This window comes from Phycodurus eques, chromosome 6, assembly GCF_024500275.1.
Source record: "Phycodurus eques isolate BA_2022a chromosome 6, UOR_Pequ_1.1, whole genome shotgun sequence".
Taxonomy (NCBI): Eukaryota; Metazoa; Chordata; class Actinopteri; order Syngnathiformes; family Syngnathidae; genus Phycodurus; species Phycodurus eques.
This window is the reverse complement of record NC_084530.1, coordinates 15,989,506-16,016,144: the sequence shown is the minus strand read 5'-3', so window position 1 is coordinate 16,016,144 and position 26,639 is coordinate 15,989,506. Positions and strand designations below refer to the sequence as shown.

General features: G+C 41.1%; 1 long non-coding RNA gene across 1 annotated transcript in view; it reads right to left on the bottom strand.

Annotated features, from left to right (window-relative positions):
- Positions 1-14,845: 14,845 nt before the first annotated feature.
- Positions 14,846-26,639, bottom strand: part of LOC133404280 (uncharacterized) — a 28,232-nt gene continuing 16,438 nt past the window's right edge. Inside the window, exons 3-4 of the long non-coding RNA XR_009768796.1 lie at positions 15,113-15,296; positions 14,846-14,932 (exon numbers count right to left, since the gene is read on the bottom strand). This is a non-coding gene — a long non-coding RNA (uncharacterized LOC133404280). The remainder of the gene's footprint in view (positions 14,933-15,112; positions 15,297-26,639) is intronic.

Below are 26,639 nucleotides of genomic sequence, written 5' to 3'. Positions count from 1 at the left end.
CAGGGTCATGTTTACCACTGTGTTACATCACCTTTTCTTTGAACAACATTCAATAAACGTTTGGGAACTGAGGACACTAATTGTTGAAGCGCTGTAGGTGGAATTATTTCCCATTCCTGCTTGATGTACAGCTTCAGCTGTTCAACAGTCCGGGGTCTCCTTTGTTGTATTTTACGCTTCATAATGCGCCACACATTTTCAATGTGAGACAGGTCCGGACTGTAGGCAAGCCAGTCTAGTACCCGCACTCTTTTACTACGAAGCCACGGTGTTGTAACACATGCAGAATGTGGTTTGTAGTGTATTCAATTAAATATCGTAGGTCGAACACGATTTGCAAATCATTGTATTCTGTTTTTATTTATGTTTAACACAGCGTCCCGACTACATTGGAATTGGGGTTGTACAAGGACGGAAGTGGAAAGCAACTTGGTTCATCTCTCCCAGCTTTTCTCCAGCTCTCTCTCTTTTATGTGGATGCTGGAACAAGAATGTACATTCAGAGAGCGAGGCCTTTGATGTTGCTACATTCACCAAGTCGTCTTAAACTAGAAGAGAAAAGGGAGTGTGAAAGAGATGCAGGAAAGATTCTGTGGTGTGCCTTTGCTCTTTCTATTTCTCTCTCACTCTCGCTCACTGGCAACGCATCAGACGTCTCTCGCCAAAAGACAAATTCGGCTTCGCTTGTTAAGTCGCCAGTCAAAGATGCATATTTCTTTCTCTCTCTCTCTCGCTCTTGCTCGCTGTCTTTGCTTCACTTCCATGGATGCGGCATTGTAATGGTCGCTTACACGCTTTGCAAACAATAACAGTTCACCCCCCCCCCCCCCCACCCGCACAACTACCACAAGTTTCCTCTTTGCCAGAGCCGTTTGCACATGCCAACACATCCTTTAGTAAGCCTTGAACCGACAACAAACACAAAGCATCCTCACTGTTGAGAGAAAAGGGGGCCCAGCCACAAGGCCCTGTATAATTAAACTTGATCTAATACTGTTATATTGTATATTTCTTTTATAGTGAGTAGGACCAATTCTGGGCCTCTTTCTCACAGCAGTGAATAGTTTTATTTAGGGTCAACACAATAGCCTGCAAAGACAAGGGATACAGAAAAATTGTGCGGGCAATTCTAAAGTAAGATGGAGATATGCGTGACAACAATGTGAGGACAAATCCTGTGATGATATTGTGGTTAAGATCTTTTATAATGTCTAATTAAACTGCCTGCAGTTATCCTGACTTAGTTGAACTTGATCTAGTTCAGTGGTCACTGACCCTTCTGAAAGAGAGCTACTGTACTTTTTGGGTACTGATTAATGTGAAGGGCCACCAGTTTGATACACACATCTGAGATAACACATTTGCTCAGATTACCTTTAATTATATGTTATTAGTAAGATTTAATGACATTCATCTATGTAAAGACACTGATCATGTTAAGGAATTCTCCCTATAATTATCAACAATGAATTAAAGGGAGAATATCCACTTTTAAAACTGCTAGCAATATTTGAATGTAGGCTCATTTCAGTCCCCGCCGACAGTATTAACATTGTGTTCCCTTGCTATATCGTGGTTCATCTATTGCGGATTGAGTGCATTGCAGATTTTTTTTTCACATTCATATCGAGCATAATTCTCGATATTGTGGGATTTTCAGTGTATGCTGCAATTTTTTTCTGGTAAAATAAAGGCTTCCTAGCCTAAAACATGATAACTGTAGAAAAACAAAAGAAAAATTCATTAAAAAACATTGCAAGGAACAAAATGTACAACCCGAATTTCAATGAAGTTGGGACGTTGTGTTAAACATAAATAAAAACAGAATACAATGATTTGCAAATCATGTTCAACCTACATTTAATTGAATACACTACAAAGACAAGATATTTAATGTTCAAACTGATCAACTTTATTGTTTTTAGCAAATAATCATTAACTTGGACTTTTATGGCTGCAACACGTTCCAAAAAGCTGGGAAAAGGTCATGTTTACCACTGTGTTGCATCACCTTTTCTTTTAACAACATTCAATAAACGTTTGGGAACTGAGGACACTAATTGTTGAAGCGCTGTAGGTGGAATTCTTTTCCATTCTTGCTTGATGTACAGTGTTTAAGAGTGTAGAAATAGTTTATAAGAGTATGGTAGAGATTAATAGGAGTGTGGGGAAAATTAATGTGGGGGGAGTGGGGAGGTTCATACAGATTCACAGTATGTATAAATGGGACGGTGGACGACTGGTTAGCACATCTGCCTCACAGTTCTGAGGACCGGGGTTCAAATCCCGGCCTCGCCTGTGTGGAGTTTGCATGTTCTCCCCGTACCTACGTGGGTTTTCTCCGGGCACTACTGTTTCCTCCCACATCCCAAAAACATGCATGGTAGGTTAATTGAAGACTCTAAATTGCCCGTAGGTGTGAATGTGAGTGCGAATGGTTGTTTGTTTCTATGTGCCCTGCGATTGGCTGGCGACCAGTTTAGGGTGTAGCCCGCCTCTCGCCCGAAGATTGCTGGGATAGGCTCCAGCACGCCCGCGACCCTAGTGTGGAGAAGCGGTACGGAAAAAGGATGGATGGATCTAATAATAATAATAATAATAATAATAATAATCACAAAAATATGTGGTCTCTACTTCCTGGATTTCACCTATTGTGGGGGTGCTCTGGAACCTAAACACCGCGATAAAGGATGGATTACTGTTGATGACAAAATGTTTTTTTAAACTTCAAATTGTGCCTTTAAGGTAGGAAACAGACAACGATCAACATGCAACACTCATTTCTATTCATTTTTAAATGATCACTTCTACAATATTCCTAGAAAATCAAAAGGCCCCATCACTGGTTAGCCATTTTGAGAATGGGCTACTACAACAACTACACATTAATCGTAATGGTGATTTGTATATTTAATCTTTTTTTTTTTTTTTTTTTATTTTTTTTTTTTTTTTATGCCAGTCCTTCAAAATATATCTTCGTGAAACCAGTCTGTGGTTGGGGACCACTAATCTAGAGCACAGTCGACACAGCCCCTTTTGTAGTGATGGACCTCCAAACATGCATTCAGTCACAAGCACAGTAGACAGTATTCGGATTAAATAACTTTTATTACATTTATTTCATACAATTAAAAAAAAAAGTGTAAGTGTATCCGTAGTGGTCCGCACGTGCCAAATGGCCGATTACACTTCATCCATTACATAACGCAAATCTTTTCAAATTTAAAGTGTGCACAGATGTCAATGAGTTTCCCACGTCTCAGGAACAATACACGGTCCAGGATTTGTAGGCAGCCTCACCTGTCAATGAATCATGCCTCTCTGGTGTTTTCACAGTCATTCACAGCCAACACACAGTGGGTGTGCCGGAAAGCCGGATGGTAGAATCCATGCAGATTAAAAGTGTGTAAAGTCAGGCGCTTAAAAAAGGAGTAACGCGCAAATGGGAGAATATGGCCCTATGTAATGAAGAAAACATAAGAACTGATCGTTGTTACTTAGTTTGAATAAACCAAGTTAGTAAAACTTTGATGATGAATGGAATGTTTGGATCAGATCATTCGATTACTCACCTGACTTAAAAGAAGCCAGTGTGGTTTCAATTATATGCATAAATGCATAACAATGCAATGCTTTGATTGCATTGAGTGCTTTTTTTTTTTTTTTTTTTTTTAATGTAATATTATGCCAAACATGGTTTGGTAGATACCTTGGTTCTAAAATGACTGTTCGGTTCACATTCGGTACAATAAGGGAACAAAAGGCCAAGCATAAAACTGCTTTTGTGTGAACAGGAGCAGATTTAATGAACTTGAAAAATGAAACAACGTGCAAACTGCTAGCAGTAAATTATCTTCTCTTTTATAAATGAAATATTCCTAAATTAACAAAATAATTGATACAATAAAATAGATTTTTTTAAATAGCCATACATTTTTTTATGGGGCTTGGCCTCATTAGGGTCATGGGTAACAGGATCCTTGGAGCCTGTCCCAGCAGACTTTGGGCAAGAGGCGTGGGAGCATCGGAAGGGACTGGTCTCCAGGCAATTGCAACAAACAATTGCAACAAACAAACTATCCACACTCACATTTGCATCTATGTACAACCTACAGTCTTCAAATACAATTACCTAACATGCATGTTTTTGGAGTACCCAGAGAAAGCCCACGCAAGCTCAGGGAGAACAAGCAAACTACAGACACCGTGCGTGACAATAGGATGTACAGTAGCTGAATAGACAATATGTAGACATATGTAGAATAGACAACTTTTTGTGTCTGCCATTTCAAAGATGTTTACACGATCAGAAAAGTATTTCCGCTACCTCTTGTTTTGCCTGCGCTAAGCTGGTAAACACTGTGTGTGACGGTTTGCACCTGCCTTTCAGACGCGGAATTTAAAGATGCAAAATCTGCCATTGCAATTTGTCTCAAGTTTGATCAATTAAAATTGTGTGTACTCCTCCCACAATGTGAAAAATTAACTGCGAAGATAGATTCACCGGGTCTGATCTGATGACGACATTTGCTTCTATTAAGGTAAGATGGGGAAAATGCTACCCATAACGTTAAGCAGTCCTACATTCTCACTGTGAGCTTTTTCATGCTGTACCGTTTGGGTCTGAAGTAGATAACCTATACACTTCCCGTGTCTGTCTGTCTTTAACACTAATAATGCCGAACACATTAAAAAACAAGAACCTAAAACCAGATAGAACACAATGTTAGATATATTCTGTTTAGATAACTGGAAATGGTCATACAAACATTAATACAATATCACATGTATATTCAATCACGAACCAGGAATCTTTATTGGCATATTAATAAACTTTATCCAACATAAGTAACTACAGCGTAAACAAACATATTGACTTACACCATGATATCTGTAGATGTGAGACAAGCCACACATCTTAAAGGTCCCATATTTTGGCTATTAAGATCTCCATAGAGTGACTAACATGGACTTAGTATAAATGTGTCAATTTCATTTCCAAAGACACATTGGTTTTGTCCAGAAAAGGCCCTCTGACAGCTACTTCTTTTTTATCCAAATTTGTATCCGCTTTGTCCATATTTGGCTTAAACTGCCGCCTTTCCTCTGATTGGTTGCCTCTGTGTAGAAGACACACTTGTGCGAGCACACGTGTTTGTTATGTCGACAGTGCTGGCTCGGAAGGGAAGAGGTAGACAGAGATCTTGGCTAGTGACGTCGATAAGCTCAAGAAATTTGAAGGACCTGATTTCAGGCCTCTGGGCAGAAAAACTCTGGAACTCAGGAATGCGTGGATGATTTTAATTCATATTTCACATGTTCACTGAGGCGCCACAGATACAATATTACATATCCCAAATACTAGAAAAGTTGGTTTAGTAAAATATGGCATATTTAAAGCTCTTCTCTAAATTGCTGCACTGTGCTTTGGAATAGGACTTAAAAAGACGAGCCGTAAATCGGCTGCGTGGGAGATTACGAGCAAAGAGCCCATTCTGCGTGCGCTCGGTTCGTGGGTCAGCTTCCACATCTGTTTGCATAAGCATTTAAGTCTGTGCCCGTTTTTGAACATGCAAAGTTTTAGTAAGTCAATAAGGCCCTTAGCAATACATGAAAACCATCTTGTGATGACTGTAAGAACATTCCTAGTGGTAACGATGTCTAATAACTTATACATTTGTGTTTTTATGAAATGCTAATGATATAAACTCATTTTGTAGTGGTACTGAAAACCCTCCCACAAATGTGACACACATAATTGTGATCGGATGCTATCCTACACTTGACTAGATTGTACCACCAGAGCCTTTTGTGTATCATTTCACAAAAGAGAAGTCCTATCTGGATGCAAATACCTGACTGCTTGTCTGTCAAAACAGTGGAAGTGGATCGCACGTCACTCTCTCTCCACTGCGGTAATCCGCTGGCTATCGCTTCACCTCCACCTCTGCTTTGCTGCTTATTGGGAAGGTGGGAGGAGAACATTAAAGGGACAATGAAACACAGGCATCAGAGTTGTCGCCGGTGCCTGCAGAATGCAAAGTGTTATCAGAAATGCATCTGAACCCGAGCACTGTCCTTCCCACAGGCAAAGTTATTCTTTCAAGTCACTTTGGCTTTGAGTAACATACAACAAAAAGAACGCCAGCCTCAACATTTTCAGAGATGTTAATGTCTTACAATATTCAGACTATACAGATTAGTATCATTTCTTGAAAATGTGATAGAAATGACATAAAATCTAAACATTACATGAATAATATTTTAACCTAAAACCAAATAATACAATTTAAAAATATTATTAAACAAAATAGTAAGAGAAAAAAACACAGCAGGCCAATAGCCATTTTGAACACAGTGGCGCTATTGTCACACTTACAAAGTGCAGTGACAGGATGCAGAAGCCTTCCCTGTCGGTGCAGATGAAAGGGTCCCACTAAGTCTAATTACCTTATCCGCCCAAGCAGCCTCTCTCACTGTGGGATGACTCTCAGATGTTGGCTGTTGAGATGTCACACCACTAATTGAGAGTTGCAAATCAGCACCCTTGTTTGGCCTGGTCTAACGGTCGAGTTTCAGCAACGTCTTTCCCAAAACATCAAATGATGACGATGAAGGGAAGTGCAAAGGAATTTGCTTGGCCCTCTTTGAAGTGGGAAGTTTACACAACATGGAAAAACGATGGAGTCATTTTTCCCATTTGTTTACATTAACTGCATTTTTGGTATGAAAATGCAAATATATATATATATATATATATATATATAAACCCTTTGTTTTTAAAGACACTAGTGGTTCAGTTTAAATGCTGAAAACATAATCTGTGACAGTAACATTTTCAATGTTCATCACATATAAAAGAACGACCGCTCTACTCGCTATTTTACACTTTTCATAGACAAGCACAGGTCAGCCTTGGTTCCAAGCACACAAAGCCAACACTACATAAACTACAGTTGGTTGCTTATTTGCCAAGTAGACTTATCATTAACTTGTGACTTGTGAGAATACATTCAAGAAGTGACAAAAATAAACACTTGCCAAATGTGATTTCAGCAGTGACATAACCAAATTCTATCCTGGCATGCATAATAAGGTGTCCTCAGTACGATGGTACAGATATATTTTATTTTGAGGTTACGAGCGGCACACAATAAACTACCGTTTTTCATTTGATTCTTTTATATTTACGACAAGTGACAATACGAAAAGCCGTGCTCATGTTGGCAACATTCCTGCACGGTGGAGGGAAGAGGGAAGGGGGGGTTACCCTGCTAATTATTTGGAAGTGCAAACAAGGAATGGCTGGTATGCGTTAGTGGCTGGTGCCCATAATGTCAGCACACTTAACAAATACTGAGAAATTGATGCACGCTGTTATTTGTAAATGTTGATTAAATAGTGACATAATGTTAAAATGTAACAACTGCAATTCTGTTCACCATTTTCATGTCCTAATTATACAGTAAAAACACGTCATATATATACACGAGCAGCATGTTATTAAACAATGCTATTTAATGCATTGAATAAACACATTCAATTTATATGGAACACAATTGAGGTTAGCATGATAGCGTGACCCTTTCTTTGACAAATGTTCCAGTTTCTCACATTAGTTGCCCACCCCTGCCTTAGATAAAATGTATTTCATACTGTAATAATGGTGAGAAGGTTCTTACATCCTGTTGTCCCTGGTTTGCCTCTCATTCCTGGGACTTTTAAACCACCTCTATTACTGTAATTATTTGGGCTCCAATAAAAATAGTGCAAGAAAGCCCACCACACCACAGGTTTGATGCTGGTTAATATTTTGTACACATCATGAGACAGACATCATTAGTGCTTTGAGGTAAATACCAATATAATAGCACTTAAATATTTACATGAAATTGTGACGAGCATCAAAAAGTTAGAAAGATATTGTTTACCAAAACACCATTTTGACTATTTTGAAGAAAATGAAATTTACCCAGACAATTTTAACATTTTGCAAACATGAATTGCATCACTTCAAAACAATTAATTTGCTCAGTCTGAACATTTTCAACAAACTATAAGAGTCTGCACAATAGCGAGGCTGCCCTTTGATTGGCTGACGACCAGTCCAAGGTGTACCCCACCACTCGCACTAAGTCAGCTGGGATAGGTTCCATCGACCCTAATGAGGACAAGTGGTGTAGAAAATGGATGGATGGACAAATTCATGGCATGTCAAGATCAGTTTTTTTCAGATGTTGGATTTCAGAAAACAGCTCTTTCAGATAACCATTGTTGCTTTGTTATGATTTTAGGAAGCTGGGTACAGTTACAAAATGAAAATGATTCCCAACCAGTGTGCTTTGGCACATTACACTAGTGTGCTGTGGGAGATCATCAAGTGTGATCATGGAATTTCACTCAATTCTTCCCAAAACTAATACATTTACTACAAATAATATAGCTTTGTACATCTATGACCATATATACCGGCGTGTGAAGTGACATCCAGAAAAATTAAATGTCACTCCACTAGATGGCAACTAACCTGTTTCCACTTTTTGTGACATTTTTATTTGGTGCTGTGCTGTAAGATTTGTAAAACATGCATTGGCTCAACAAAGGTCCGGAAACACTGCTTTAAAGAAAGAAAACCCCACAGTGGTCAATGCTGCAACTTTCAATTGTCGACAGGTATCTTGACACCTGTGGAAGGAGCTGAAACATGCAGTCTGGAGTAAGCACCCTTCAAAGCTGAGACAGCTGGAACCGTTTGCTCATGAGGAGTGCGACAAAATAATAATATTATTTTATTATATTATTAATAAATAATATTATGAATTCTGTTGGATCATGGAAGTGAAAAGCAATGCCTGATTTCTATTTAACATTATTACAGTCAGTTGCGTGTAAAAGTTTTTTCAGTGGCCATTGTCACGTTTTGTTAAAATGTGTACATAGTGTGCAGTACGTGTAAAAATGACTAAAGAAAAATAATATGTTCTCCAAAGGCCATAAAATACCACCATTTGATGTTTCAACAAAGAGTTGTTCAATAGCAGCCAGGATCCAAATACAGTGACAACACAATCAGCAAACAGTGCCAGAGTAAGACACAGACTAGCGCACTAGAATAAAATATATTTTATGTTGCTGTATCAGTATTCCTCATCTGTCGTCCCAAGCTCCTAAAAGATGCAGAGCACTTGACTCTGATTTGGCTGTCTGCAAGTGACCTCATCTTCCTCTGTAGCCCCTTCATGAGATCTGACAGCTAATCAACACCAATTAACCCTTGCCTCCCTTACTGGCTGTGGAGTGAAGAGATCATGGCAAGAGTTGTTTTTTTCCACACAAACCTTTTGTCATGGGGGAATACCTTTTTCACGGTCGACTGACAAGCCAATGTGATGATCCAGCCTAGGAAAGTGCACCCATGTACACAATCGATGGCCTTCTGATAGGGAACTGTGCAAGAAGTTCCCATCAGAGCCTCACAATACGTTTGGGTCTGCCAGGCCCGACCAACTTCCTCCCGCACCTTTGGAGCCAACACACCACCAGGTGGTAATCAGCCACAAAATGCAGAAGCCTCGGTAGATGTAGCAGGATGACAAAGAAGTCCAGACCCTTCCACTAAAACAAAGATCTCCATGGAAGGAGGCATCAGGTAGCTGAGCCCGAGGTGCCACATGGCCATTTACGGCAGTGTGATGACCGAAGCTGCAAAGGGGCAAGCACTGACGGTGGAATGCGACCATGACAGATGAACGGGAGAATGTTGAGCAGAATCCGGCACATTGTGGCAGATAATGAGAGATAGCTGTGCGAGAGAGCTAATAAATGACGTGCGGTGAGTTTTTTTTGCTGGCTAAGCGCATAGGTTTACAGATTTATGAGCTAAACAGAGTTTGTCAAGCACCCTGACAACTGGAAAACATTTTATTTTCTGACCTGATATTGAAGCAGATCTTTAATCTCCGGTATTGGTCTTCCTTTCTGTTGGTAGTTTTAAGAAATTGTTTTATGGTTACCGGTAAATATAAAATCTTCCACATTTGGCTTTCATTTGGAGCAAATTTTAGAAAGTAGGGACTGCAGCTGTCACTTCCTCACAACCACGCTAAGTTTGTATCTTCTTCCTGAATCAAGTCTGCACATGTGCAGTAAAAAGACGGACTAGCCCACTGATGGAAAGGGAGGGGGGAGCAGTCAAAACCATCATGATAGGTTAAGCATTTTTTTAAATCAGCGGTTCAAAACAATAATAATTGCCTTAAATCAAAGAAAACTATGAATCTGTTTATTATGAAATGTTTGGGGGGGGGGGGGGCCCTGAAAATCTCAGGGCCCCAGGCCATTGACTGAGTTTGTCCTCCCTTGTGAGGCATTAAACTGTCTCCCTGACCTTTATGATTTTATCTGTGGTTTTATGCGCTCAGCAAAACTAAATATGTAATATAAATAGTAGCCTGACTGTGGAAAATCGGATAGCATATCAAACCATGAACAAAATGTGACAATAGATCAGTAATCTTACGAACAGCTGGTGCTGTGCTATTTCTGCTCTTTAGTGAGGAGATTGCGCAATCTGAGGTGAAGCTGGCTGCTTTCTGCCGCACTTCATTTCTCGCCCATGTATTTGAACAGGCAATATGCAAATTCAGCAATTTTCACTCTGAAATCATTATTCGATTAAAAAAGGAAATCAATATAAAACACAGACCAGAATACTGAAATAAAAAATATATATTTAAAAATTATTTGCGCATTTTTTACTCTTCGTGATGCAGGTGAGGCTCTGGCTCCCCTGACAGCATATCCCTGGAGCTAGTTGCTGAGCTGAGCTGTTTGCTTTATATCATACCACCTTTTCAAGCACACAGTATTTGGTAAACTCACCAATATAAAAGCAAGAGGACCATGCAGCAATTTTAATGCATGTACCACTCAAAGTAAAGCCGCGTCTCCCGCGAATGACTATGTACGCATCGTCCATCGGTAAATGAATGTGTTAGCGAGTGAATGTGAACCTCAAGGCTGACTCATGAACGGAATGACAAAAAACTCGATGCAGTGAACGGATCGTTTTAATGAACAGATTTCTAGTGAGTCAATATAGTCAAATGAACTGCCGTTCCCATCACAACGTAGTATAATTGGATTAGTCACCAAATTTCCATGTACTAATCTATAGCAAATGACAGTAAAGCACTCCTGTGAAAAGGCAATTGGCCTCTTGGAGTCTTCATTGCAAACTAACATGAAGCGAGACCACTCCTTCTCTACCCACACAACACCCTCTCAGTTCTTTGAAGAAAAATGTTGGGACTTGAAAAACTAAATGATCTATTTAAATACCAGGAAACAATCTTAAGATCATGACACATCAAATATTCCCCGAGTTGTGGGTGGATGTTTATATAAATCCTGTCAATCTGGGATAAAGATCTTCACACTGCTTCATTTATTTCTGTGGGAAGATGGGTGGGGGAAATCAAGAGTGAAAAACATTTTTAAAAAAAACTTAAAATGCAGCACCTCTCTCACCTCTCTTTTTCTTTTTTTTTGTCGCAACTCCCAATGTGAATGTGTCGGCGAGCTCGTGGTATGCAACAAAATGAAAAGTAAAGGCCATCCCTTTGAAATCCTCCTCAAGTCAAAATTACCATTTCATTTCAACTCCAGCCAGGAAACGGAAAGCGGGGCCACTGCTAACTGCTTTGGGCATAGTGTTTGTAAACTTTGGAGGAACATTGTTGCCTGGGAAAATGTGTTGTGTGGGTGGTGGAAGTAAGTAGTTGGAGCAACCACAAAGGGAGAGATGAGGCCTATTTTCTCTGTAGGAGGAGCACATAAAAGTGAAAATAATGTTCATTATTACAGAAAAACAACATTAGCCTGCGGTGCTTAGAATAGCATGCTGTCTAACTGGCTCGAGTTGCCTCTGCAGTTACACACTCAGGCAGTTGACCCTACTTGGGGAGTTGAATTGTTATTCCTCATGCTTTAATTAGTCCACTTTCAGTGTTAAAGGGGTCATTATCTAAGCTGGAGGTAATTGATTTTTCCAGGGTGGTCACATTAAAGCATCATATACTGTAGTTTTATTTAGTAGGCTTTATTGACCTTTTAACTGCTCGAGTTGACATTAATTGTATAAGCCCTATGTACAGTACATGGTACCAACTAGTGACTTTTTAAGCAATCAAAAGTCACCGTGCCGCTAGGCACCACTTATATTCTCCAATTACAAGAAATGCGTTAAGAAGAAAAGTGTATTCCCACTGGCCATGCAGGTGTGTAAGGTCATAACTGCATAAAGAAAAAATATGTTAAACAGATACTACTATAAAAGTAAAAAAACAAAAAACATTACTTAAAGATAAGCCAGTTAGAGTAATGTAAAATGAGTCAATTCTAAGGTTTCATCCCTTAATTCAATACTTTTTTTTGAGAATTTCTTGTATCTATTTTACAGGTCACAATGCACAACTCAGGTTCAAATTCTCTTTAAATAATCTAGCATCATTCATTTCATCTGGTCTCGACCAAATGTCAGTTTGGAGTTCTACGACCTCTAATTATGCACTGATGTACCTCAAACTTTAATATTATAATTGGTTTTCTGTATCACAACACTCATGCATATTTAAGTTGTCCTCGAAATTCTTATTTTCTGAAAACAAAAAGGCTATGTCAGTTTTGTTTGTTCTCATCGTTCGATCAGTCCTGCAGATATCTCTGAAACAAATGTTGAATAATTTTGGGTTTGACTCGATGTCGCTCAAAATTGTGTAAAATGAATTTTCTCTTTAAGGCACTATTAAAGGGTGTCTTTGTTCTCATAAGATAAACCAACACCGATTTTGGCCAGATCATACTCATTTTTTTTTCAACTTCAGCAAAGGCTGGATTTACACTATGAATTGTTTTCGATCACGTGATCAGTATTTGTTGGCCGCCATGTTGGTGGTTGAGATCGGGAGGATTCTCTATTCAAATGATCAATAAGCACAGGAGGAAACCAATACGTTGGTCTACAATATGGTGGTGCATGATGTCACGGGAGAAGTATTGATACTTTATCTCGAAGGAACTTAAAACGGTCAACTGCTAAATTTCACTTCAGACACACCATTAAAAAAAAACAATACACGTTCACACAACATACAATATGATATGCAATACTGTGCTTATAAATAATTTCAAAAAAGTGTAAATTGGGCATTAAGATGCAAAAATGATACACACAGAAGCATTGCAGAAGATACAGTAAGACATAATGCTGCTGGTTATCAGCATGTCAGCTCCCCGTCTTTACTGAATGTGGTGTTTTATAGTCTAATAACTTAGGGGCAAAACTATTTTTGGAATCTGTCCTAAAAAGAGTTCTGTGACAGCAGGTACCGAAGTACCTGACTCCACAACCTCCAAATCCACTCTGTCGGTGTTAATTGGCAGCTGAGGAGGAGGTGAGTGCCAGAAAGTTAAGCACCATCTTGGTTTTGAGCTGCAGCCGGTTAGTGTTGCATTATCCTTGCGTATTCTCCCTCCTTGCCCACGCCCCACCATACTGTACATACCGTGATTGCAGCCAGAACGTCTGCATGTGATAGCTTCTTCAATTGTAAAGGAAGTCTGTTGTGTATAGGGTAAAGTGCAGAGGTGACAGCACAGTCCCCTGTGGTGCTCCCATACTGCAACATCACCGTGGAGGAGAGACAGTCTCCCATCCTGATGAACTTAGATCAGATAGTCTGTGATTCATGTGTTGATCAACAACCATGCTGATCAACTTGCCCCTCTCTCTCTCTCTCTCTCTATCTATATATATATCCATTTTCTGAGCCGCTTCGCCTCACTAGGGTCGCGGACGTGCTGGAGCCTATCCCAGCTATCTTCGGGCAGGAGGCGGGGTACACCCTGAACTGGTTGCCAGCCAATCGCAGGGCACACATATACAAACAACCATTTGCACACACATTCACACTTACAGGCAATTTAGGGTCTTCAATTAACCTACCATGCATGTTTTTGGGATGTGGGAGGAAACCGGAGTGCCCAGAGAAATCCCACGTAGGTACGGGGAGAACATGCAAACTCCACACAGGCGGGGCCGGGGATTGAACCCCGGTCCTCAGAACTGTGAGGCAGACGCTCTAACCAGTCACACCACGTCACAGCCACATCCCATTTATATGAGGGTGTTCACACTTGTGAAAGCGCATTGTTTCAGTTGTTTATTTTTACTTTTCGTCTTTCAACTGAGCTGCACAGGTTATATGCCACATTAATGGTTATTATTTATCTTGGTCTCATTTTGAACATGGGTGTGCAGACTTTTTATATCCACTGTGCACATTCACATTATTATTGGATAGAGACACAACAATCCTAATTGGGCATTTGGACCTGCAATGTAAATCCAGTCTAAATGACCAAAGATCATCAAATGCATTATCTGTTTTTTATTCTTAAATAAAGTGTATCAACTGTTTTGTCACAAAAAAAGAGAACTCTCGAGATTAAACATAAATTAAACTGAACATTTATCATGTTAAAAATAAGCACTGTACTGTATGGTCCATCTAAGTTGCATGGTTCTAGATTGGCCTGAGTCATCAAAAACACTTTAAATGTGAATGTTTAACAGAACTTCTTTTGTACTTTGTAACTTTTATGTGATTCTAGTCCAACAGTCAGATAAACTGTTAGTTGAGTCTGTTGGGTGTTGCATAAATAAATATAGGCTGGATCATTTTTGTTTTATCAACACTCCATTCAACGTTCACCTCTATTTATTTTTACCAGCATTTGGGCATATTGTTGTAAAGAAGGGCTGTTAACCTGAACTGCAGTTGGTTGTCATTGGAGACATCAACTTGTACCTCAGCTTCCTTTACTGTCACTGTGCAGGCTGGCGGTGTCTTTGGGAGGCCCAATCCGGCCCCTGAGTTGCAAAGAAAATGCAAAAATACAGAGGAAAAGTATGTGAGAGATGTAGAAACAAAGAAAGGACAGTTGGAGTGTTAGAAGGGAAAAAAAGTGGAGCAGCCAGATGGGAACAAAAGGGATTCAGTGACTAGATCATCTTACAGGAAGCACACGCTCTGATAATTTAGCCACTGACCTCTTGTATACAGGCGTGTGGGGGGTGGAGATGACAAGGGCTCTGTTGGCCCCATCTGCATGTCTTGTCCCTGGTTGTGTGACCATGTGCAGCACCTGGCCCCACGCCAGCACCCAACACCCTTTTGTGGTGGCCACAGTGGCCCATTGGGATCTGCCTTTGATCCTAGGCCAACTATTCATCTCTAAAGGAAGAGGAAGAGAGAAAAAAAAGATAAACAGTAAAAAGAGGGAGGGGTGGAGGAATAAAAGTCAACCACTACTGCCAATTATTTGAGAATCATCAAGGTCTTTTCTGCCTGTGTAAAAAGAGCACAGAAGAGGGGGTGCTGTTTGATGGTTTGATTCAGGATAGTGGTGAGGCTGGCCGAGGTTGAAGCTGACTAACAGGATGTGATCGTTGCTGTTAAGGAGGTTTTGCATGTCTGCTGTGGCACTTTTTGGTTTTATTTATTCTTAACACAGGCACAAAATGATCTATGCAGTACATGCAACATGCACTAATGGGAAGATGTCCGGGTCACACAAACACAGTCATGTGCCACTGAGTTCCATATTATTTCTATCCATCCATTTTCTACCATTTATTCTGTTCAGGGTCACAAGTGAGCAAGAGCCTGTCCCAGCCGACCCGTGAGAGGTGGGGAACATCAAGTTTGCCAGTTAATCATAGGAGAAAATCCACACAAGCACTGGGGAATATACAAAGGGGCTTGAGCCAAGGTTTGAACCAAAACTTTTGTGTAATTCTGAGGCAAAAGTGCTGACCAATCTTCCATTTTGCTGCTCTCAACCTACAATTGTTGAAACAAATTAACTGATGCATTCATGTAAAGTAACAATAACCCGTCACACTTCCACCCAGCCATTACTTTTGAATCCAGCCTGTCAGACATCTATCTGGTGGGCTGAACACTTTTCATGCACCGCTTTTTGTACTTCCTGTCTTCCGTCGTCCTTGAGGACAAAGAAAAAGAACAGACAATAGCATACGCATTGATCACCAAGGACGAGTTTCCATTGTTTTGGCTCTTTGAGCCTCTCCCTCTGTTTGCCGCCATCATTTTCCTTTCATGGCCATTTTTTTCTGCATTCTCTTGAGACCTCCCCAGCCAACAATTGAATATACAAACTGAACATTAACTGAATCTCACCATTGTCCTATAAATCTAAGTCATTTGTCCTTGTCCTTTGTTGTAAGAGATCCTTGTGAGAGTTATTTTCCTATTCTTCTTTAATTATAGTTTCTGATCAGATAGCAAAACAGAGCGATAAACACACTTATATGCAAAAAAATGATAGAATTTTTCACCAGGATCAGGTGTAAGAAGAGAAATGAATGCACACTGCATTCTCTCTCACATACCATATTGACGACTGTAAAATTAAGATTGTTATCAGTGTTTAAATTATCTGAAATCACTCAATTTGTCAGCAACACTTCCTTGTATGTTATGTGACTGTTATATCCTCAGTACCTGTGTCCTGCCATATTTGAGCATGTGCCTTACTTCTAAAACATTTTATACCCCCTCATTAATCCCCACTGATTCAAACCCAGATCGCTTGATGTCTGCCAAAGAAAGTATTTGCATTAAATTACATTACAACTGTCCAATCTATTTCTGGCTCAATTTACTAAAGAAAAGGGGTGAACAAAGAGTCACATATAAGAGAAAGATGCTACCAGAAAAAAAAAAACATGGTGAAATTATGAATGTTTTTTTAATTGTTGAAAAGTTACAAGCAGGCTACAGATGATGTGTTGAAATGATGTATTTCACATAGACATAAATAACTACTGAATAAATAACTACTAAACAAATTGTTCGCGATTTAAAAAAAATTGTGTACCAGGCTTTTGAGGTAGGTGGACCCACATGCAGGACGCAGGATGTAAGGCAAGTGTGTGAACATAATTTAAAAAATAAATAATAATTTTACAAACAAAAAGGCACATCAAACAAGTGCGAATTCCCAAAATACACTATGAACAAGAGCACAAAGAGCACAGGGGGAAAAGACCACACCACATGAACCCAAACATGAAATATAATTAACCACAGCCCTCATCTAATCATTAATCCCTATACATTACACATAAACTAAGTCCGACACGGAAGTGTAACCTTGACATGTCTGCATTTTACGTCTCCAAAAATGTGTTGCAGTATGAAAGACCGGCCAACTGATTTTTAAAATATTTTTTTAGCTAAAAAGCACTGTGTAAACAGCCAGCAGAAATCACGCAATCTATCCATCCATTTTCTACCACTTATCCGAGGTCGGGTTGCGGGGGCAGTAGCTTTAGCAGGGACGCCCAGACTTCCCTCCCCGCAGCCACTTCCTCCAGCTCTTCCGGGGGGATCCCGAGGCGTCCCCAGGCCAGCCGAGAGACATAGTCGCTCCAGCGTGTACTGGGTCGTCCCCGGGGTCTCCTTCCGGTGGGACGTGCCTGGAACACCTCACCCGGGAGGCGTCCGGGAGGCATCTGAATCAGATGCCCCAGCCACCTCATCTGGCTCCTCTCAATGTGGAGGCGCAGCGGCTCTACTCTGAGCTCCTCCCGGATGACCGAGCTTCTCACCCTATCTCTTAGGGAGAGCCCGGACACCCTGCGGAGGAAACTCATTTCGGCCGCTTGTATCCGGGATGTTGTTCTTTCGGTCACGACCCACAGCTCGTGACCTTAGGTGAGGGTAGGAATGTAGATAGGCCGGTAAATTGAGAGCTTCACTTTTCGGTTTAACTGCTTCTTTACTACAACGGACCGATACAAAGTCTGCATCACTGCAGACGCTGCACCGCTCCATTCTTCCCTCACTCGTGAACAAGACCCTAAGATACTTCAACTCCTCCACTTGGGGCAGGATCTCATTCCCGACCCGGAGAGGGCACGCCACCCTTTTCCGACTGAGGACCATGGTCTCAGATTTGGAGGTGCGGATTCTCATCCCAGTCGCTTCATACTCAGCTGCGAATTGCTCCAGTGAGAATTGGAGATCACGTCTTGATGAAGCGAACAGAACCACATAATCAGCAAAAAGCAGAGATACAATACTGAAGACACCAAACCGGACCCCCTCTACATCTCGGCTGCGCCTAGAAATTCTGCCCATAAAAGTTATGAACAGAATCGGTGACAAAGGGCAGCCTTGGCGGAGTCCAACCGTCACCGTAAACGACTCCGACTTACTGCTGGCAATGCGGACCAAGCTCTGACACCGGTCGTACAGGGACCGAACAGCCCATATCAGGGGGTTCGGTACCCCATACTCCCGAAGCACCCCCCACAGGACTACCCGAGGGACACGGTTGAACGCCTTCTCCAAGTCCACAAAACACATGTAGACTGGTTGGGCGAACTCCCATGCACCCTCGAGGACCCTGCCGAGGGTGTAGAGCTGGTCCACTGTTCCATGGCCAGGACGAAAACCACACTGCTCCTCCTGAATCTGACATTTGACTTCCCGACGGACCCTCCTCTCCAGTACCCCTGCATAGACCTTACCAGAGAGGCTGAGTAGTGTGATCCCCCTGGAGTTGGAACACCCTCCAGTACCCCTTCTTAAAAAGGGGGACCACCACCCCAGTCTGCCAATCCAGAGGCACTGTCCCCGATGTCCACGTGATGTTGCAGAGGCGTGTCAACCAGGACAGCCCCACAACATCAAGAGCCTTTAGGAACTCCGGGCGAATCTCATCCACCCCCAGGGCCTTGCCACCAAGGAGCTTTTTAACCACCTTGGTGACCTCAATGTGATGTTTACTAATGTGTATAATATACATTTGTCAAATTTCACTCAGTCTCTGTGTGTGTATGTGGCCACTAGAGTGGGTGGGAAGCACACAGAGGACTAGTGTACATCATCAATTTGTGTGTGTGTGTGTTAGGGTTAGGGTTAGGGTTAACCCTAACCCTAACCCTAACCCTGTTCCTGTTTATTTGTAAATTTTTATTCTGGGTAAAGTAGTTGAATTGTCAAGATTATGTCAAATTATTTTTTACACTTATTTTTTACTCTTCATTTTTTGGGAGTTTCGTTTTTGTCTGTATTTCAAATGTGTTGCTGACTGTCATTATTAACACAATGAAAGTGCTATTTACAAATTTAGATTTGCTCATCGAAATGTGTTTAACATAAATAATTCTTATTATTTACTGCCTTGGTTTAAGTCTAATATTTTTTGTTTGTCATAAATAATTATCTAACATCAAATAATATTATGCTAAGTGTAATGTATTGTTTAATAGTTAATTCTTTGTAGACACAAGTGTCCGTAGATGTGTATCTACCCATTTTCAAATCCTATTTCAATGTTATTTGGACGTGCATTGGTAGGATTTACAGTGTGTTTTGTATTCGGTGATTTTATACCACAGATTACATAAAAAGGTTAGCACCTAATAAAATGTACAAAGCACATTTGTGTGAGTCCTTGCAGTTCTCGTCACCACACTGCTCCTCCTGAATCTGAGATTCGACTTCCCGACGGACCCTCCTCTCTAGCACCCCTGAATAGACCTTACCAGGGAGGCTGAGGAGTGTGATCACTAATCCAGAGGCACTGTCCCCGATGTCCACGCGAGGCAGAGGCGTGTCAACCAGGACAGCCCCACAAAATCCTTTAGGAACTCCGGGCGAATCTCATCCACCGCCGGGGTCTTGCCACCGAGGAGCTTTTTAACCACCTCAACCCCAGAGATAGGAGAGGCCGCCTCAGAGAACCCAGACTCTGTTTCCTCATGGGAAGGCGTGTCGGTGGAGTTGAGGAGGTTTTTGAAGTATTCTCCCCACCGACTCACAACGTCCCGAGTCGAGGTCAGCAGTACCCCATCCCCACTATACACAGTGTTGGTGATGCACTGCTTTCCCCTCCTGAGACGCCGGATGGTGGATCAGAATTTCCTCGAAGCCGTCCGGAAGTCTTTCTCCATGGCCTCACCGAACTAATCCCATGCCTGAGTTTTTGCTTCAGCGACCACCAAAGCTGCATTCCGCTTGCCCAGCCGGTACCCATCAGCTGCCTCAGGAGTCCCACAGGCCAAAAAGGCCCGATAGGACTCCTTCTTCAGCTTGACAGCATCCCTCACCTTTTGTGTCCACCAATGTGTTCGGGGACTGCCGCCACGACAGGCACCGACTACCTTATGGCCCCGAGACGTGGGTGAAGTTCTGCCGGAGGTGGAAGTTGAAACTCCTTCTGACAGGGGATTCTGACAGACCCTCACAATACGTTTGGGCCTGCCAGGTCGGACTGGCATTTTTCCCCACCAGCGGAGCCAACTCACCACCAGGTGGTGATCAGTTGACAGATACGCCCCTCTCTTCACCAGAGTGTCCAAGACATGCGGCCGCAAAGTCGATCATCGAACTGTGACCTAGGGTGTCCTGGTGCTAAGTGCACGTGTGGACACCCTTCTGCTTGAACATGGTGTTCGTTATGGACAATCCGTGATGAGCACAGAAGTCCAATAACAGAACACCGCTCAGGTTCTGATCGGGGGGGGGGTGTTCCTTCCAATCACGCCCTTCCAGGTCTCACTGTCATTGCCCACGTGAGCATTGGAAAGAAAGAAAAACAGATTAACACACATCAAAGAAGTAAAAAATCTATTTCTCAACAACTCAGGATGAAACACAGATACATATGCTCGACATACATTTTTGGATATGTTCGTATAAACACACACACACACACACACACACGTCCACCTCCCATATCCATTAAGATGTGATTTTAGAAACATCTTTGATCTTTTCTTTTCCTATTCAAGGGGATAGGCTGTCTGTACGCATAATCCATGACTGACATAATGTGATTTAGTAGTATCTCTAAATTGCAGAGAAACCAGCTGACAGAAATTAATAAGGTAGCAAAGTAATGAAGGAACAGGAGGAAGGTTTGGAAGAATATAGTGGAGGTCGTAGTCTAACCTGGCAGCAAAACATACAGATCATCAAATGATCTTTTTAGACATATTTTCATGGTAAAATGCACTGAGCTCACTCTGCAGCTGCTCACCACACAAGTCTGTCATCTGTAGTTAAAACACAACAACGCCAGTAAACCTGTTGCGACCTTCTTGTCTCATTTTGGTTAGTTCAGCCCAGATGTATAGTTGAAAGGCATCCAGTTGACACGACTCCACATGAAGCCTCATGACTGAACTGAGAAGGCCCGAGTTGCTAAAACACTGATTGCAGCACATTGGCCTAAAAACAAAATTTGCAGCTGGTGTCAAGGTGATGCGTACATGTGCATGTGCACATAGTTAGTCTCGTAGCTGCACACTAAAAGCATTCATCTCATTATATGTGTTGTGCAAACATACAAATATTCTGACATGCGAGTCATAATACAGTGGAAGCTCTGAAGTTATAAAGTTATACAATTTTGGGGGAAAGCACACCTTCTAAGTTATGCAAAACCGAATGTGGGCTGTTAATAGAAGAAAGATGGTAAAATAATGTTGTATATACTGTATGTGATGTGAACAGATTCCAATACCAAGCATTAAGACTCCACCTTCACCATACGATTCACTTTGTATCAAAGGTAAGGTCAAGTGTTGTATTGTACAATTGACTGAAAGACCCTGTCAAGTGAATTCTGAGATTTGTTTCCAAATTCTATACGTTTGAAGATATTTGCTGAAAACATGTGCAAAGATTAAGAACTCTGTAGTAGGGCCCACACAGTTTTGGAGATATAGCGTTAGACTCTTTTTCACCATTTCAGTTGTCCTGACTTTTTGGGCGTGATTAAAACAGCATCAATTCATGCACTTGGGCATCCGGCATGAGTCACCCGTCCCCCACTATATAATTTCTACCACTACAGCATGCAGTTAGCTAGCTAGCAATGACTACTCCTCAAAAATGTCTTTTCCCTGGATGTCACAATGTTGTTCAGTTCTAAGTGTGTTCTCTCTCTCTCTCTCTCTCTCTCTCTCTCTCTATATATATACACACACACACACACACACACACACACACACACACACACACACACACACACACACACCTATATCTAGATGGCACGGTGGACGACTAGTTAGAGCGTCAGCCTCACAGTTCTGAGCACCGGGGTTCAATCCCCGGATGGATGGATATATATATACATACATATATATATATATATATATATATATATATACATATATATATATATGTGTGTGTGTGTGTGTGTACACACATCTATGGTGTGAGCCACAGTTAACTTTCCCTGAAGTGTCTCTATCATGTCAACCTACAAACACCAACACAACACTCAGCAAGGAGGTGAAACAGTGTACAAGCCCGCCGCCGAGTGCGCTATCGCCATCGTCGGCTCCAAGTTGCCTCCTGGAGCTTGTTAGCTCATGAATTAAATCCTGGCATTATTATTATATTACCCAGGGATAACAGGATTAATTATGAGCAAATGTCTCTCCTGACTCAGATTGCTTTGTAGGAGGACTCTTTTGCTGATTTTCTTCATCCACAGTGAATCAGTCCATCATGAAAGCAGTTAAAGTCATCTAGTAAGTATTTGGATAACATAAAGACAACGCCTCGGTTTATTTTTAACAGATTTGACTGTTGTAGCCGCTGCCACTATTTTTTTGTATTTGCAAAGTTTGTCTTGAACCGAATAAGCACTAATAATTTGTTAATGCTGCTGTAGTACGTGTAGTGTTGGGATGATGTCATAATGCACTCACATGGTTTACGTTGCATGGAAGAAGTTGGTGGCCAAAAGAAAAATAGTTAATTAAAACTCAGCTTGCTCACTTGATTTGTACACAATGTAGTAACTATGAAATAACGGAGCAATTGAGAACAAAGATTCTTACGAAAATCCAGTTGAACCTGAAAGATTTATAAAATGTATTGACCTTTGAGGAATACGCTGTCCTTGCATGTATTTTCTTATTAGGGTTAAAAAAAAAAAGACTGGTTTGCGTATTTACATATTATATACTGTACATTATGAATAATTTGGAAAGCCGAAAGAGATCAAAGACCAACTCATAGCCCACATGGGGCACTGGTGGCGCCGTTTGTTAGGAAAGAAATATTGAAAATATTTTAAGACGCCCTGCATCAAATCACAGTGCAGGTGGACATTATAATTTCCTCTTTAGAACTCAATCAAAAGTACCATATTTAGTTCATAATTTGGTGCTCCGACAGCAATGTGCCAGTGCGAATGAATTACATGCACATCATGTACAATACAATGTCATGGACAGCTGAGCCAATCCATCATATACTACAGAAAGATGGCAGATGGCCAAAACAATGTATCTTTTCTTGATAATGCATAAATACATTATTTTAATCACTGCCAGCCTTCCCAGTTAACATGGATATTTGACTTCTTAAGCCGTCATTGGCAGTGAATGTGTTTTAAGGGCTCAGGGTCTCACAGTCGAGAACTGATCCAGCTATTATTCAGCTTCCTCCCACATTCAGAAAAAAAAGGCATGTTAGGTTATGTCAAGACTATAAACGGGTGTAAATGTGAGTCTGATTATTTATTTATTTTTTGTCTATATGTACCGTGCGATTGAATGGTGAATAGTTCCGGGTGTACCCTGCCTCTCGATGCAGGGAAAGTCAGCTGGGATCGGCTTTGAGATCCTGCCAATACGAATCACTTGCACCTACAGTAATCATAAATAGTGATAATTAGAAATAAATAATTTAATAATTTGTGTCAGAATGATTTAAAAGAATATACAGGTATAGGAGGCGCTTTAACCCTTGTCAATATTCCATACATCACTTTCACTTTTCACCTTATATACCGATAGTTCTGGGCTGTGACCTTGGAGACACACACACACACACACACACACACACACACACACACACACGCACACACACTTCAGATTTTCATCTGCTTCCACTTACATTGATGTTAGTCTTATTCTCGCTCGCTCACTCCTCTCTCTTGGTCCCCAGTTCTCTTCCTCCCTTTGTTGTCCCTGTTGTTGTTTCCATGTCTTTGAAACTTAAAAATATCCCACCCGATTGTGCTCTGTACATTTTGTTACCATGGTGATTGCCACATAGAGCAAGCAAAGCGAGAGTAAGAGCGTGTGTGTGTGTGTTTGCATCTATAATGTGTGTTCATATGCCAATTGCAGTGCTATCAGCTATGCACAGCTGAGTCTAATGCAAGAAACCACAATAAAAAGAAAAACAGCCACCATCCCGTCTCTCTGAGTTTGTCTACTCCCTTTATGCTTGTCTCATCTTTCTCATTTTCCCTCCTGACTCTCCTTCATCCTTATCTTTCTCCACTAACCCAGTCTCTAAATATCATCCATCACTCTGCTACACCTCAAGGTGACAAGGAAGGTGGCAAAAGAAGAACTAATGAAGAAAAAGAATACCTAGGGAGATAAAAAAAATTTTTCTTGAATTAAATTGTATTATTGTGACATTTAGGTGCCCTCATATATGTAGGTAGGTACAATGGGCTTCATTCACAAACCCTTTTGTCCCTCACACTTCTAAAAAATGTGGTGTTTTCTAAAGAACCCTCCACAAAATACTTTTGATGATGAGTGTTGATTGAGCAAAAATAATTGTTTATTGCATTTTATTTATCAATAATTTGTTTTAGAATTCTGTGAATAAACATTTTAAATACATATTGTGAATCATGAATGTAATTGTAATTTGTATGCATGTTATGTAATGTCATTTGTACATATATGTTAGGGCGGCAGTAGCTCATCTTTAGGGACTTGGGTTTTAAAACTGGAAAGTCAAGTTTTGAGTACCGCTCGAGACGAGGGGTGTAACGAGTCATCCTTTATATCGATGTATCGATTTACATTCTTACGATCCTACTGGATCGATCTGTGCTTGGCAAGTTATATATCGATTTAAATAGTTTTAAAATGTGATCAAGTCGATTGTATCGATACTAGGAAGTAACGCACTGGATTTACACACGGCGAATGGAGGTGTGTATGTGTTGTGTTTTCAAGAAAGACACTTGTAATTCCTTTTTCTTAGCTTCATTTTTCAGTTTGCACACAGCAGTTAGCACAACGCTACTTTCTTCTTCATGTTTTCTACCTTTTATCCTATTCTACGCCCCACATCTAGTCACTCCTTTCCATAGTGGCCCTAGTGGTTGGACGAGACACCGCAGTATGTATGTATGTTGTTTTTTTTAGCCAATTTTATTTATGTTTAAGGTGTTGGTTTGTCTGGTGGATGTCAGCTGAGAAGATGGCGAGCGAGAAATGATCAATATGAATGCATGTGTGTGACTCGCGTCGCCCTACATGAAGGCTTTCAAGCTCGCGAGCTTAGCTTAGCTCACTCGCCACTAACATAACATCGCTCCACCAGCGATGAAGTATGAGTGTTAAGTGTTGTGAATGTGATTATCGTGTGAAAATGTATAAAGCAAAAATACTCAGAGCATTCCTGAATGCCCAATCAAGTGCATAAACAACAAATAAATTACATACTCATAAGGTTTGTCTTCATACTGGAAGTGTAATGGAAACTGCTTTTGCCTTTTGGCAGACGTTGCCGGTTCAATTCCCTGGTCAATGCCCCACTACCTAGCCACTGCCCATTCTAAGCTCATATAAAAAAATGTATAGGATATGTCAGGAAGGGCTTCGGGTGTAAAAACTGAGCCAGAGGTCACACCATCAACTCATAAAGTGTCTTCAACAAAATAAATTTTGCATACACCTACTCTTACATAATATTTTCCCCACTACCCATACTTCAATTTCCGCTTGTCTTCATTACGGTCGTGGGTGAGCTAGAGACTATTCCAACTGACACCCATTTATTGTGGTTAGGGTCACGGAGAGCTGGAACCTGCACTTGACTTCGGGCAAAAAGTGGACTACACACTGGACTGGTCGCCAGCCAATTGCAGAACACATAGAGACGGACAACCATTTACACTCACATTCACACCATTACTGAGTAGGAACTGACCCCAAGCTGTCTGCACTGGTCAGCTGAATGTACCACTGGACTATCAGTGACCTTCTGCCATTGTCAGATTTTATCATTTCAGAATGCAATAACTCCGACCTTGGGTTCAACTCGACGAATCAACGGAACACATACGGTACACCTAAACTGCCCATTTCAATGAGGAAACGATATCTAGCTCCAGCTCAAATCTACATCTACTATTTATTGTGAGGCAGATGTGTTAACCACTCCAACACCATGCCGCCCATTATTAATTATTATTATTATTGTTATAATGAAAACATCCACATATTTTCCCACTTTCCCCACAAGCAGATGTGGTTTAAATGGGTTGGTGGTGAGTGAAGTGTGAAGGAGTAAAATCAAGAGAACCAAACAGATACAACAAAGTTAAATAAAGCCCTAAGATACAGTGGAGCGACGTACGTCCTGGGACGCTGGTCGACTTGGATTAGGAAGCAGTTTTTGTCGAGGAAATAATGGAAAATTGAAATAGTCCGTGGCGGCACGGTGGAAGACTGGTTACCACATCCGCCTTACAGTTCTCAGGACCCG